At 36.7% G+C, this 15,092-nt stretch overlaps 2 protein-coding genes across 9 annotated transcripts in view; one reads left to right on the top strand and one right to left on the bottom strand.

The window, feature by feature from the left end:
• The window catches only part of LOC113671891 (uncharacterized), a 39,930-nt gene that overhangs the window by 12,997 nt on the left and 11,841 nt on the right, over positions 1–15,092 (bottom strand). The window contains exons 1-2 of one of the 6 annotated variants that reach the window (XM_089180750.1): positions 11,565–11,654; positions 10,642–10,800 (exon numbers count right to left, since the gene is read on the bottom strand). The exons of 1 other annotated variant lie outside the window; for it this stretch is intronic. The gene's annotated coding sequence lies outside the window, so the exon portion shown is untranslated. Of the gene's footprint in view, positions 1–591; positions 884–6,570; positions 6,803–7,364; positions 7,643–10,641; positions 10,801–11,564; positions 11,754–15,092 lie in introns of those variants that run through there. 4 more of the 6 variants (XM_089180748.1, XM_027188150.2, XM_089180746.1 and 1 more) reach the window with 4 other exon arrangements.
• The window catches only part of LOC113671892 (uncharacterized), a 50,000-nt gene that overhangs the window by 8,020 nt on the left and 26,888 nt on the right, over positions 1–15,092 (top strand). Inside the window, exons 1-2 of one of the 3 annotated variants that reach the window (XM_089180758.1) lie at positions 5,386–5,482; positions 11,880–11,975. The gene's annotated coding sequence lies outside the window, so the exon portion shown is untranslated. Of the gene's footprint in view, positions 1–5,385; positions 5,483–11,879; positions 11,976–15,092 lie in introns of those variants that run through there. The other 2 variants (XM_089180756.1, XM_089180761.1) reach the window with 2 other exon arrangements.

Raw genomic sequence — 15,092 nt, forward strand, 5'->3', positions numbered from 1 at the left:
AACAATCAACAATTTTTATGAATTTTTTCTTTGATGTTTATTTAAATTAAGTTGTTATTTGGAGTAGGAACAAGGGTTTAGTGACAGTTTTTTTTTAGCGGCCGCAATTCTTAGGACAAAAACCAAGATAAAATTATACTCTTTTGATACACTTTTGTAGTGGGAAAAAGATCAATAACGCCATGTGTAACTGTGCTGAAATAAACTTGAATTCTACGCAATTTATACCTTCATCTAATAATCAAATACCGTGTTCAAAGTGAAAGGTGTCATAGACCTTCGAGTGCTGCAAAACGGAATTAATCTTGGAATCATTTCGCTTACTTGTAAACTGAAAGGTTTTAAATCTTGGTAGAAAAACCGTAGCATAGAGCAGTAAAAGTATCTCAGCGCTTGCTAGGTGGATTTTTTTTTCCAGTTTCAATGTCCACTTTTTCAGAGTGGAAACGGTGCTAGTCGTACGGTTTAATTGTGAATAATAGACAGTGAATATTTTTATGAGTTTTTAGCCACCAGCGCCCCGACGCATCTCCTCCCGTTTTTAAATATTTTTTGTGATCAGAAAATGTTTAGTATAGCAATTGCAAGTACCTTACTGTGTGATCCGGGCACTGTTCATCTTAGAACCTGTCATCCGATTTGTTGATAGATACAACACTTGATATTGGCTCTTCTCAGTATGCGAAACTGAAGACATTCAAGTAAAATTCACAAACTTTGGGACATGTTTGTGCCCGTAGCTAAACGTGTTTACGACAAGGACGCTTACTATTGAAGTGGAAAGAAGCTGTCTTGCCTACCGGGGAGCAACAAATATTCTGTGGTGGCTTTAATGTTACGTGCCCTTGTTTGCCGCTGGGTAATAAGATTCTGCGAGCACCAAAAAGCGCGAATTGCTTGTGAATTAGTAATGATCGCAGATTACCACAGAAGCAGCTAATAGCTAATTGGATGTGCCTTTGTCCAACGCAGAATTTAGTCTTCGAAGTACTTTCGTCATAAGCTGGGCGAAACAATTACCCCTCGGTTCAAAGTGCTTTTTATTGAAAAGAAATATCCCCGCTTTTGTGCCTGCGCATTTGACGACGACCCCGCACTGTGATGAACGCATATCGTTCGAAAATCTCCTATAGTTTTTCCTATTTTATTCGTTTTGAATGCAGGTCAAGTTCGGCGGAAGAAGTCTTAACATTTCCTTGTGAAGCAAGGTGACACCGGCTAAGAATTGTAAAACAACAAGTTTTCGGAAAACATCTGTTTTCTTGTAAACAAACATACGCAAGGTCTAATAAGCACGTAGATTAACGCACCCATAACTGCCAATCTCCACTTGTTTTTTAATTTTTCCTCACTGTTCGGTATACAATCGCAAAGAAAAAGTGAATCCGTTTCATTCGCAAAAAACCGCTTTTTCATATATTTTTTTCAGTAATTACCAAAGCGAAAAGTGTTACTCGGGTAAAACTGTACAGGTTATCGGTTTCATCGGACTGTATCCTTTGTTTTTTCCGTTTTCTTTAAGAGATTAATTAAGAGAGTACCAACAGAAAACTTGAATGACAATGCTGATTACCGAGGTTATACTGTTTCACTGAAACTATTGTCATCCGTTCCACACCGATGAAAGTCCAGACTTAAAAGATTTATTCCTTCTTAATCCTGGCAAAAATTAGTACATGCCTCCAGCTCGCTTTTGTTATTGCACCCTTTTTGAATTGCTCATTGATCGGAAAGAAAGCTCAGAGATATATTTTTGGTCAGGAGGTAAACGGTCGTAAGTTAATCAGTGCGCTGTTTATAGGAAGAGTAAGATGAAACATGATCCAGGAAACTCTCGACGACTAGCTTATTTCAAGCTAGGTACAGCATTGAGAACTGTGTAAGGTCCAGTGGTTCCTCTAATCATTGTCAAAGTACCCACACAAACGAAACCTTTTACTTGCACCCACACTGTGATCATTCTTATTAATTTCGATTCTTTTTTTTCTGGCCCTCACTATGAGAATATAATTAACTCCTTCTGTCATAGTTCCTCTTATTTATTCTAAGTGACTCTAGCATTCGATATGTACCAACAGTGTTTCGTAAAATGATAACAACGATTTTTTTAAATAAATAATTAATCGTGGAAGAGTATTTTTAATTTACTCGTTTTTATACTAATATTGTTCGTAATGTTAAGTAACTCAATTAAATCGAGCTTAACATATTTACACCTTCAGCACGAAGGACGCACGTTACGTCCTGGGAGTCATTTCTGTAATTATCTTAATTTGAGCATGAAAATAAGCTCAAGAACATTTGCTTGAGGTATTATTGAGTCTTTTCGAAAGAAGTTGAATAAATTTATTCGAGTGAATCAATTCTGGCAATTTTGTAAAATACGCGCTTGTATTTTTCAAGGGTGTTGAACTTAGTCTCCCACTCTTGGTTTTCAAGCGCCGACTTAAAACATTTTATTAGTTCCTGGTCTAAAAAACCTCATTGGTGATTGAGGCTTGTATGTGGAGGCTTACTGAGATTAGGAAAACCAGACAAAAGTGGATAGAGTTTCAAAACATGCTGATTTCAAATAATTGAGGATGTCTAACGGTAAAGGTCAGCTGCATATCATCTTGATTTGAATCAGATATTGCCTGAAATTTGTCTCAGGGTGTAATGAGTGATGATGCGATTATTGGCTAATTTCCAGCATTCACCAATTCATTTGGATTCTGTTATTAAGAATTTGACCCAATTATCACTTGCTCTTTTATTTTTTGGTCAGTTGATGTTGAATTTAAATTACCATAGCAAAGCGTTCGTTATTTGGCGGAAATTTGAGGCGCGAGAAAGATAGAAATTGGGAGGACAGACTGTTCTTTGTGAAGTGGAATGTGTTGGTTTTGAAACGTGAAGTTAATTCTGATCTTGTCGCAGGAACTTACTATACCGTAGATGTTATCATATAATTGTCACTTTCAAACAAGGCCTTACTTACTACTTTAATCTGCAGTGGTTGACCAGCCCTCAGCTGCTATTTCCGTTAGGAAATAGTCATTATCGCTTGGCTTGGCTAACGTGTTCTTTGATTAGATATATTCGCGAGGTTTTCCCCGGTTAGATCAGTAGATTCCACTGCGTCAACTTCTACTCGGCATTGGGCCATAGTTTCTCTCTACACTGTTACTCATCTTTTTTATCAAGTCAAATTCAGTGCATGTGTCAACCAAGCAAGTAATCGATTTTTTTTAGGCTTAATTCTTAGGCTTTTTCTATCGTTATTCGTTTCAGTCAAGCCTCCCTTTATCACCCATAAAATGGCCTATCGTCACTAAATCGGTTGGTTAATTTTTTTTATGTTCGGAAACGCGCTTGATTAGGTCCATGTCTCCAATATAGGGTTATTTAACATAAAGCTATCGTCCGAGTTAAATTCCGTGTAGCTTATTAATCGTTTGCAGCCTTCCTTGCGATCAATATAAGTGCCGATTATATTTGACACTTCCATGTTACGGTCGTTATTGCAATATTAGCGATAGTTCCTTCATTTGTACTGTTTTATCTTCGATATGTTAGTTACGTTAGCTTCTATTTTGGTTTTGTATTTCAGTTCGAACCGGCATACGGTTGACATCATACGATTCACTTACAGCATGCGATTCGTTTTAACTGATTTTGTATGGAACGTTGGTCTCTGTCAATTAAACGCTGTTTACATCGTAGAGAGAAGTTCTTGTCGAGTTCATTTAACACTACGCACTGTTCTATGCATGTGATTACTTGGATTTGGTCAGCGACATTCTATCCTTGGAATAAAACTGCTTGTTCTAAGCCAGAGAGAGAGAATCTGTTGGGTCTGAATTGAAATGAAGAAAGCGTGGGGAAGGAGTAACCTCTTGTTCTTAAGTACACGTAGGAGTAACTGGGAAGAGGAAAACCGTTTATTTCGAAGGGAATGACAAGGAATTAGAGGAGGACAAACTTCGGTTCGTGGTCAGCTGAATTTAGGGTGCAGTAGAGACAAACAAGAGATTGAAAAACCTCTCGTTTTTAAAAAAATTGGAGAGGATTCAGAAAAGGAGAAAATACATGGTTTCAAGTGAAATGGAGAACAATTTGGGAAGTAAAAACGTTTTGTTTTCAAATTTTCTGAATTTAGGGTGCAGTTGAGACAAACAAGAGATTGAAAAACCTCTCGTTTTTAAAAAAAATTGGAGAGGATTCAGAAAAGGAGAAAATACATGGTTTCAAGTGAAATGGAGAACAATTGGAGAAGTAAAAACGTTTTGTTTTCAAGTAAAATGGAGAGAAATTAGGGAAGGAGAAAACACTTGTTTTCAGTCGTAATAAGTAGGGACCAGGAATGGAGGTTAAGGGGTCCAAGCAGGAGAGCCACTCTTCTTCATTTCAATTAAATGAAGAGGAGTTAATTTAAAGAAGAACTTACATGTTTTCAAGTGTTCTTTAAAGGAATCAGGGAAGTAGAAAAACGCGTTTACTAGTGGAAAGATGGGAGATTAGGCAAAGGGAAACCAGTTGCTTCAAGTGAATTGGGGATGAAATATTTGGAGAAGAAGAAACCACTCGTGTCCGAGTGCTAGCAAAAGGGTCTAGAGAAAGAGAAACCGCTTGTTTTGAAGTGCATTGAGAGGAAATATACACTTTCTCAGGTAAAATGGAGAAATCTTATTATGCGATTACTGATTTGTGAAATGGAGAAGTCGAATCATGTGATTATTGATTTGTATTTTGGGCCACTTCTATTGAGTCTGCGTAGTTTAAAAGTTCATTTTAGCCACATTTTTTCTTGAGGTAGTTTATTTTGCATTATGAAAGAACTGCCAATCTCCTGTTTAGAGAATTGTGGCCCGTAAGAGCTTTGGAAATATTATACACTTTTTCAGGGTCATGTCATTCGCGTCTATATATTTTTTCTTCAATGAAAAAATAGCCTTCTAATCTATTGTTGTAACGTTGCACGATACTTGTAGGAGACAAAACCTTGAATAGATGGCTCTGTTGCGAAAAGTCTCTTTGCGAACAACTTCAACGGTACCTGAAAACATAGCTATAACTATCCAAAAGTCTTGAATTCGATTCCTCATTTTCTCTTTGTCCCAAGATTGTGACAAGACAACGTATTCAATAAAAAAACGTTTTCACAATGAGAACTATCGCAAGTCTGAATAAAGATTTCCCTCCCTTTAATTGGCTATCTCGCTTAGAGTACAGGGTATTGTTTTGCCTTGAAATACGCCGCAAGGTTTACGTGATATTATCCCTGGAGGCTACCGAAACACTTATGTGTGTTGTATCACCTTCGGCAACCTACAGGATGTAAATTTGGTGGTCACGATAAGCGTCGTATCTCATGTGTGGTAAGCTACCTGTAAACGGTACATAAATTAGACTGTATTCTCGGTGTGGACGATATTGATGCGGGCCATCTGACACCCAACTACCTCTTAATGGTCAAGTTAAGCCTCTTATTTCATATGTGGTACGTTGCTTAAAAACTGTACACTACAAACTTTGTTGTATAAACTTAACAGTATTCTTGGTATGGCCGATGTTGATCCGGGCTATCTCTCCCTTAATCCCTTTGAAAATTAGTGTTTCCGAAATTTGATTTGCGTCCAGAAAACCCTCTATTTCAGAACCTTTAATTTACTTGTCTGGTGCATGATGAGGACTGAGAGAACACCGATTTTCGTTCGCATATGAAAGGCCTAAGGACTTACATGTAGTTTTTAATTCCGTTAATTTATTGGTAAAAAATTAAACCGATAGCTGTTGACAGCCGAACCCGGCGGTGGAAACATTTCTAAGAGTACGGGATAACTTTAGTTAAAACATGTAATTCCTATAATTCGATGTTTCCTCTAAATGTAGCCATCAAGAGTTCTCCGACACTTTGCCAGAGCAAGAATTCGTTGATTATCCTCTTACACAGCTTCTTCTACCTATATAATATATATTTTTAAGATTTTAAATATCTAATTTTTTACGTCGGCATATTGCAGTTAGGGCTGAGACTGGGCTAAAAAAAGAATTCCATAATTATTTTTGTAACAACACATTTTCTTGTGCATTGTTTTTGGGAATGAATTGATCATATAGTTAGTCAAAATACATCTCTGTAAGATTTTGAATTTGACTTACTATCACATTTAAGATTTAATTAGATGAGCAATTTTCACAGTCCATGAATGATTTCAGGGTTTGTGATATTTATCTCAACCTTCATTAATGATAAATATCAGAACACGAAAGCGCGAATAACAACTTACGATGCGGAAAATTATCAAATGACAAATAAGAACAATGCTATATTTTTACTTGAAAATCAACATCAAACTGAGGATCGGGTTTTTTCATGGGCGAACATAGAACTTTTTCACAACACTGCGGCAAGCGTATGAATATTTAGTTCCAAACGAATATCTCCCACTGTTATATGAATATAGAAGTTTCACATTTCCTTTGCATCTCGCTTTATCCATTCGTAAACAAATGGGCAAATACACTTTGAGACGCGTTCATTATGGTGTGTACGTGCAATAAGTTAAGAAATCTGATGAACATTACCTTTTCCGATGTTCGACGCAAGAGATATTTTGGGTTTTGGTGTTTTTGTTATCATAGCTTATACCCACAGCGTTTCAGTCTGGTTTTGTGAGGAATTTCCCGCCTTGTGGAGCAGGTGCAACCTTGTTTCAACCGCGCATTTCATTGGCTTTATGACGTGATACAATGATACCTCTGGCTGATTGAATAAACTTTTGTTTTCCATACTGAACAAATCCGCTAATTTGTCATCGACTGAATGGAAGGTATTGTGGTTTTTTCACAGTGACACCTTAAGCTTATAAATTGTTTTTCTTGTTAACCTTTTTTTCTTCTCGGTAATGCGTTCCTGTACCATTTTCTACTATTATTTTCTTCCATTTTAGAGGCATCTTTCTTAACATTGCACTAATTTATCCAAACGTGACCAAATAATCCCTTGCTGTGTCCTTCATGTCTTATTTGCATATAGTATTAGTGTTCGAGGTATTCTATTCAACATGACATGACAGTACCTTGAACTCAGCCGTGTTGTGAAAACAGAGTTAAAGTCTTCTTTTTTTGTTTTGTTTTGGTTCTCCCTCTTGAAAAACAGTGATTTCGTCTATATAACTAAACCTGACGATCAGAGTAGTCCAGAAACGCTCAAAGCAAGCGGTGGCATTTTGAAGTGTAGAGCTTTAAAGTAAATATCTATAAGCGTGATTGGCAAGTGGTAAATCATTTCTAATGCGGAAATGGAAACCGCCAACGTTAACTTTCAAATGTTGGTGTAAATATAATAGAGAAGCAATAAAATTGTTTGTAAATTTTACCTTGGAAGCGGAAACAGAACTGAACTCAACCAGTGATTGTTATGTTTTGAACTTCCTGCGGCAAAACGACTTGTTGTTTTCTTGAAGAACGAGGTTCCCTTTACACAAGCGTTAAAAGGCTCTTAGCTAAGCTTACATCGCCATCTGATGAAATAATTCTTGGTTAACATTTCCTTACATCAGATATGATTTTCCTCAGGACGGCTACGACTCTTTTCAACACGCGCCCACTTCAACTGCGAAGCGTGTCAACCCGTCCCGGCCACTATAGTTGTATTTATTTATTCATGAGGGATGGATGTATTAAAATAATACATAAGAATACAAAGCTTTCGTTAAATTAGTGCAGATGCGTATAAAATCGATACAAAGTTGTTGGAACGCTTAAAGAGTATGGTTTTTATAGCTCAAGCATTATTCTCACGAAGCTACAGGAAACGTGGATTTTTTTCTTGTCAAAATCCAAGGCATTATTATGTTTTTTTTTTCACTCGTAGAGTCATCCGGAAAAAAAGAAAAACTGAATGCTTAATTTCACGGATAGGAAATGACATGTCTTGGACGTATAGGATTCATTTTAGAAAGTTCGTCGTTATCACATAGACATGTAAATGGGTTATAGCTCGACAATGAAATAAATTAAAATGTGTAAAGGAAAGTCATCATTAATAATATGGCCATCAATTTACATGAATATGAAAGTGCGAATAGAACTAAAAGAAATAGATAGTCAATTTAGTCTGTCGAACGTGTGTTAATCACTTCTAAGAAACACTTGGGCCGAACACAATGCGCTTTTCTTTATCCAGCTCTGACCAATAGAAGTCTTGTACAAAGTGAGCACAAAATCGGATTTATTCATCTTGAAAACTTTTCAAACGCAAAGTGGATATGCGACTAAACTAATCGGACAAGGGAGAGGAAAAGCTCGTACCGAATTCGATTTTTGTTTCCATCAGTTCCCGTAATCGACAGCGTTTTGATTCACTCAGTAAGGAACTTTGCGTAAAAACGTAGCGGAAGTAATCAGGTAGGTGTGTTGAGAAGGTGGTGGGTAGCAATTTCGTCACAAAATTGGCAGGGATTGGCGACTTTTGTAAATCACTAATTCGAGATTAGTGTACTTTGAAAGTACAGCAGATCGCGGATAAGCCGGCAATTTTGGCTCTGATTAAGGACTGTAATTGTGATGAATTTCAGATCACGGCGAATTCTATATCATATGAATATCTGATAAGGATGTTTGGGTTTCGGAACATTTCAAGTAAGGTTCCGTTGAGCCACATCTGCATTTCATATTAGACTTAGTGCACTAGTCCATGATTTATCAGTAGTGAAGAGAGATATTTTTCGACATTTGACCTCAGTGTTAAAAAAAACATTCGAGTACCGATTTTCGTGCAAATTTTAAACGGTGTTTATGAACGATTCAGAACCCAATATTTGCTATTTGAATTAATGACAGTCCTCTTTTGTCGCCAGTTCTTGACTCGACAAATTTGATTGAGAACCCTCCGTCCCTCCTGTCCCTAACGGCCGTTTGTTCTGTGGGTGTTTTTCAGGGCGGTTTTAATACATCGCTCAACAAGCAGGTCATAAGAATAGTCAAACCTATTGGCTCGAGGGTGTAAAATCCTCAAAACTAATTTTCAATGACACATTTAACAGCTGGAAGGGAGACTTGCTAATTAAATCTAAACGAAGTAAACTGCAGAAATAGGCACCCATACGGTACGTGTATCTACTGTCAGTTACAGACATGCCTTAGCATACTCTATTGAGACTGGACTGGTTTACGATGTCCTAATATTTTGTCCTTTTTTTCTTGAAAAGGTGTTCCATACAGTATTAATGAGCTATCTTATCTAATGTTCCCTCCCTTAGTGGTAAATCTTTTGTAATACCCCAACGTACATTTTGTTTCACTCATGAGACATCTATGTGAATCCACCTTATCTTCTATTTTCCCTTTTCTTTACCTATGAGAATTTGGCTTTGAATCAAACGTTATCGCCAAGGTTATATTTTCTTCATCTTATCATCTATCATCAAGACAATGCTTTGATTTTGAAGGTAGAAAATATTTTATGGCAACACGTGGGGGTGAAAGGATTAAAATAAAATTATCCCCTTAGACAATTAATATTAATTTTACTCTTGGGAATAAAATTTGGAAATCGTACGATACACCTTATTAACTTGCACGTTTTGTTTTCCTATTTCATGCCTTAAGGGGTCCTAGCTTTATCGTTTGTAAATTATGCGTACATATATACGTGAAATAGAGGAAATCTGAGAGAAACAGTTCTCTTGAGTATTGCCACATGACCCGAAATGAGTAAACAAATCATACAAACTGAAGAAGTCAGTTAAGTCGCCTTGGTGCAGGGTTTTGGTCATTACCAAAGTTTGTTTGTCCAGATTGGCTGATTGTCTATAATGGTGAGCCAGTGAGGCTTATGCTTTCATGTAATACAGCTATTTCAATTTACGTTGTCGGATCAAAGCCTCAAGCCTACAAGACAAGACCGAAGGGGAATATGGGATCTTAATGAGTAATTATCAGCAAAATTAACAATGCCTCGTCCATACAGTGAAGATCTCCGATGGCGAGCCATTTGAATGAAAGAAATGTTGGCAATACTAATTGTATTTTCAGCCTCCATGTCCATCTCGCGCCGACAACCCCGAAAGCCTAAAATTAATTCTAATCTACCCATACCGCCTTTCGGTCTTGTCCCGTACCCTTGAAGCTTTGATCCGACAACGTAAATTGAAATAGCTGTATGCAAAATGGGAAAAAGATGCGACAATGTGATATATACCTAGATTAACTACACTTCCTAGATCCAATAGGATTGAAAGGATCACCATTGATTTCAAAATGGATGAAGAGAGAGATAGAGAAGAGTTGAGGTGAATTACGATGGGGGGGGGGGGGGAGGGAGGGTTGCCATAAATCATAAGGAACATTGTTAAAAATAAAATTTGGGTTAACTTCTGTTGCAGAAACTGTGACTTCCATGTATCCTGTGTATATCAAATTTGGCATCAAAGGGCATTAATGGCCAAACTAGAATTCTGAATATTATATATTAAAATTCACAAGGCAACCAGTTGGACAATCAGACATGGTTTGATGTTACTCTGGTTTAAAGATTTAATGAATGTAAACGAGAAGTTACAATTCAAAGACCCAACGTTTCGACACTCCTGTCTAGTGCCTTCATTAGAGATGATCTAATCACTGCAACAAGAGGACCTTTTATATACTCACTAATTAGCTGCCCTTTTTTTCTGACGAGGTATAAATAGCCGTCAGGTAGTGCGCCGCCATCATCACGATTTAAAGATCATTTGCAAAACTTAAGAAGAAGCTCATACTGAAGGAATTGTTGCGACTCCACTAGTCGTCCAGATCACTGTTTTATCGCAACTATGATAGAACAATAGATACGTTTAAGACGTTTGAAATAGTTTCGAATAAAGCGAACCTTCGAATACCTTTTGTGAAAATTCATGGTTGTTAGCTTAAGTTTCTCCGCCTGTAAGAAACAAGCGTATATCCAGTTGATCATAAGTAAATTTGATCGCAGTTAAGTACCTACATTTCACTGGCGTTCGGTTTTTTTACAGTCGGCCTCATCGCCTCCTTTCTATGTACAAATATTGAATATTTACAGTTGCAATGTCTGAATTTTGAGGCCAATCTTCGACAAATGAAACTTCACAACGCATCATGAAAATGGCTGTCAAGTAGAATTTCATCTTCAAGTCGAAAGAAGGAACAATTCTTCTTCATTAATATCATTCTGGTGCATTCTATCGGCAAAAGAGAAAAATTGAGGTGATTTTGTTTTCGTCGCAAGCAGTTGGTAGCCAAATTATTAATAACAGGTTCTGGTCGAATCTGTTGTTATCTTAAACGTTGATGACATCCAGGCTAAGTTTTTTTCTTCTCTTTTGTTTAATTTGATCTGATGATAGGAAATCTGTGCTCGTTTTCTTGTAAGAAAATTATTTATGTGGTAGGATACCTCACAAGAAAAAAATCTTCTCACAAGTTCTGCTTACGCAAGTCAGTTCAGCCTTTATATCATAGCCCTTAGTTGTAATTAGTAGTTGCGGATGTAAATAAAGAAGATTATTAGCGTAAACAATTTCTCAAATAGCGGAGCTAAGTATCACAAATTTACTCACCTTCACAAGAGGAATTTACCCAACTAATGCCTGAAGACTGAAATTTTTAAGATAGAATAGAGCATGTGTGAAAGGAGCTGATGAATATGCAGTACACTGGGTGATGTGGGGTTAATTAGTCTTAAATTGCACCTGCATGGTGAAATTTGCGGCGTCGGCCTCCTCTTGATGGTATAAAGTCAAAAAATTAGTGTGCTTGTTAACAGCATGCATTTTAGTTAAAATATTGCCCTAGGGAATTTACGTAGGACTCACCGTCTAAATGTCTATGTTTGAACTTTATAAGATAGTGGTGAAATATTTATTTGCTTTCAGACTTGCCGACTCCGTCAGATGAAAGGAAGGGAGATGTTCTGTAATCTTTAGAATGCACCTTAACCTTAGCCGAAGTGGTGCGAATATCCCAAGAAGGTAAGATTATTTAAAATTTATCTTAAGGTGCCAGTAAAAATTGGTTAAGTTGAAATAAAAGAGTTAGTAATTGCTCTATGCCATGTCACAGACGCTGCTTATCTGTCACTTAAAAAAACCCATTAGAACAGGTATTGAAATTAAACAAGTTTGCCGTGACCTTACAAAATGAATTTTTAAAATGATTAGAGTTTTTCTAATGGGCATAAAACGCTAGAACATTCCTAGGATGAGTAGGATAATTGAGAATTTGGCACAAATTGCTTTGATTACTACCTCAGTCGATTCCCCTTAGGCTAGTATCATACAATACTGTTTCAACGAGTGGGATGAACTGAAAGAAGTGCTGGTGAAACAGGATACATTTTCCACTAAATGTTTCGTGGAGAGCCGCCAAACAATTTCTTGACTGCTCGAAGTTTTTAATCAATCCTTTTTTACGGATGTGATGGTGGAGATGATAACTTCCTTAATTGCATGCAGATCATACAACTATAACTTCTAATAAAAATCTGACAGACGGATTGTCTTGCTACGTATGTCAGGCTCTAAGGATATTTTAAAAAGCCATTCAATGACTGGTGATATTTAAACTAAATTTGCGGTCAGGCCTTCATTTAGAGCTTGTCCTTAACAAGCGCTCTGAGCATAACAAAATATTGTGACGGGGGTGTACAAACAATAGGAGTGGGAAAAAAAGAGTTTTGAGTTTTGGGAACTGTATTTTTTATTATTTATAAAAGATTATCTTTCGCGGTTCGATTAGCAAACGTCAAGAATACTTTGTTCCACACCGCAATGAACTCAAGTCAAATGGATACACGCAAACCGAAAAAACTGAAAAAAATATTCTTCAGGTGTTTTCGATCGAAGAATTGTTAGATTAATTTGTTGATCGAAAGAGGTGGAACTGATGAAGGATAAAAGAGACACGGAAAATTGAGGTGACGAAAGGTTTCGAAAGGGGAGTGGTGTGGGGCGCCTTGATTTTTCTTTTTTTTTTTTTAAATGAAATTTGTAGTATACACACATATATTTTAAGTAATGGCAGAAATTAAGAAAAACAAAGATCAACTTCTTGTGTAGTCATGCAAAGTATTTTGAATTGTGTAAGCTTGAAAATTTAAGGTTCATGGGCATGGAAGAGAACAAAGTTTTCGCTTGTTATCCGGAGAAGGTAGAATATTTCACTAGAATTTAAATGCTTGATGGAGTTCCGCTCAACCAGCGGGGAGAAAATTTGAATTAAGACCTCTTAAAATCTAGCAGCTAATTTTAGGAAATTATTTGTCTCAATGGAGCGTGATTTATGTTCATCATATCCAAAAATATGGTCACCCTTTCACATTTTCTTCACTGCAAGTAATCTTTTAAGATTAACTCCTAGGGTAGTCATGCAAATTGTTTTGCATGGCACAAGCTTGAAAATTTAAGGTTCATGGGGATGAAAGGGAACAAAGTTCTCGTTTTTTATCCGGAGAAAGTAAAATCTTCCTCTAGAATTAAAATGTTTGAGGGCGTTCCGCTCAAACAAAGGGGAGAAACTTTGAAATAAGACTTTTTAAAATCTAGCAGCTAATTTTAGGGAATTATTTGTCTCAGTGGCGCGTGATTTATGTTCATCATGTCCAAAGATATGGTCACCCTTTCCCATTTTCTTCACCGCGAGTAATCTTTTAACCCTTCAACTCCCATGAGTGACCAAGAAGAATGTCTCTTAACAATATAAATACGATATCAAGCAGACAAGTAGTGGAATTAAGAAAAATATCAATTAGGGGATTATAAGTTGATCCAATCCCAAATTCTCCAAACTAACATCAAAAGAACTGTGTACGGCAGATTTTAAGGAGAATTATCAATTAGATCTTGGGAGTTAAAGCAGGGTTTGAGCTAAGATTTGACTATTTAGGGTCAATTTGTCCCTTCAGCTTATTTTTGGGGGGACATTTTCCATTTCTGAGGGTCGCTTAAGCATAGGGAAAATTTCAAACTGATCTAAAATTTTAAACATTTAATGAAATAGCAACAAGTTACATTGTAAGGTGGCATGCTTCTTTTTATCTTTCTCTGTAAACTCTTAACTGTATGATTCTCTTACAACCAGCAGCTGATCATGGCCACTAAAATAATTAAGAAAGTGACTATTTGTAAAAGAACAAGACCAACAACTCTGTTGTGCCTTTATCATTTTATCAATATCATATTTGTTCTTGCTTCCACATTTCATTGCAGATCCTTCTTAGTTAATTAACATCTTACATGTACATTTATAATAGCAGTATTTCACGATTTCAAAATTCTCCTGTTCTTTGTAGCCCACTCTTCAAGGGCTAATGAAAAATCAAAGTCCACAGAAGGTGACCCCTCGATGTCTATGGTCATAAGTACATCTAACCTGTTGGCTTTTAGTCTGTTTCTCAATGCATTTTTAATCCTATTTTGGGCACTGAAGCCTCTCTCACAACAATTTCGGGGGAAAAAGCCGAAATTTTGAACATTTTGTCAAAGTATCCAGAATTGGATGAAACACTACTAAAGTGGTTTTGGGAGAAGAAGAGTCAGGATAAGTCTAAAAGTCTTTTATTTAGAATCACAATTTTGTAGTTTAAAAAAAACAACGCTTTACTCAGCCGATTTCTGTCAGATCGTGTTGCAATGTTTACACAAGCCGTGTGAATGACTGCTTCTGATTGGTCAGTTTCCGATGTTGTCAAAATGAGACAAAACAAACATCTAAATCTTGCTTCTCTTATCTTTCACAAAAATTGCTGTTAGCGTATTAATTCTGCGGCTAAAACCAAATTGTTTATTGAAAAATTGTGCCGTTTATAGTCGAATTTATGTTGAATTTCAACTCTTGCAATTTTTTTTTTGGGCACAAATACTTCAGTAAAATTTGTCGCAAAAATCGCTCGCTTTTTTAGGGCACAAATTGACCCCTGAATCATTTTTGGACGGGACATTTTAAATTTTATTGCGGGATTGGCGCAATGGCGCGGCCTGGCTCAAACCCTGGTTAAAGGGTTAATCGAGTCTCAGATCAAGGATTCCTGACCTGCCGTTTTTAGAGGGACATCATCTTTACTTCATTTCTTCACGTCAAGAATAGCTTTT

This window comes from Pocillopora damicornis, chromosome 8 (genome assembly GCF_964200805.1).
Source record: "Pocillopora damicornis chromosome 8, jaPocDami1.2, whole genome shotgun sequence".
NCBI classification, from domain to species: domain Eukaryota; kingdom Metazoa; phylum Cnidaria; class Anthozoa; order Scleractinia; family Pocilloporidae; genus Pocillopora; species Pocillopora damicornis.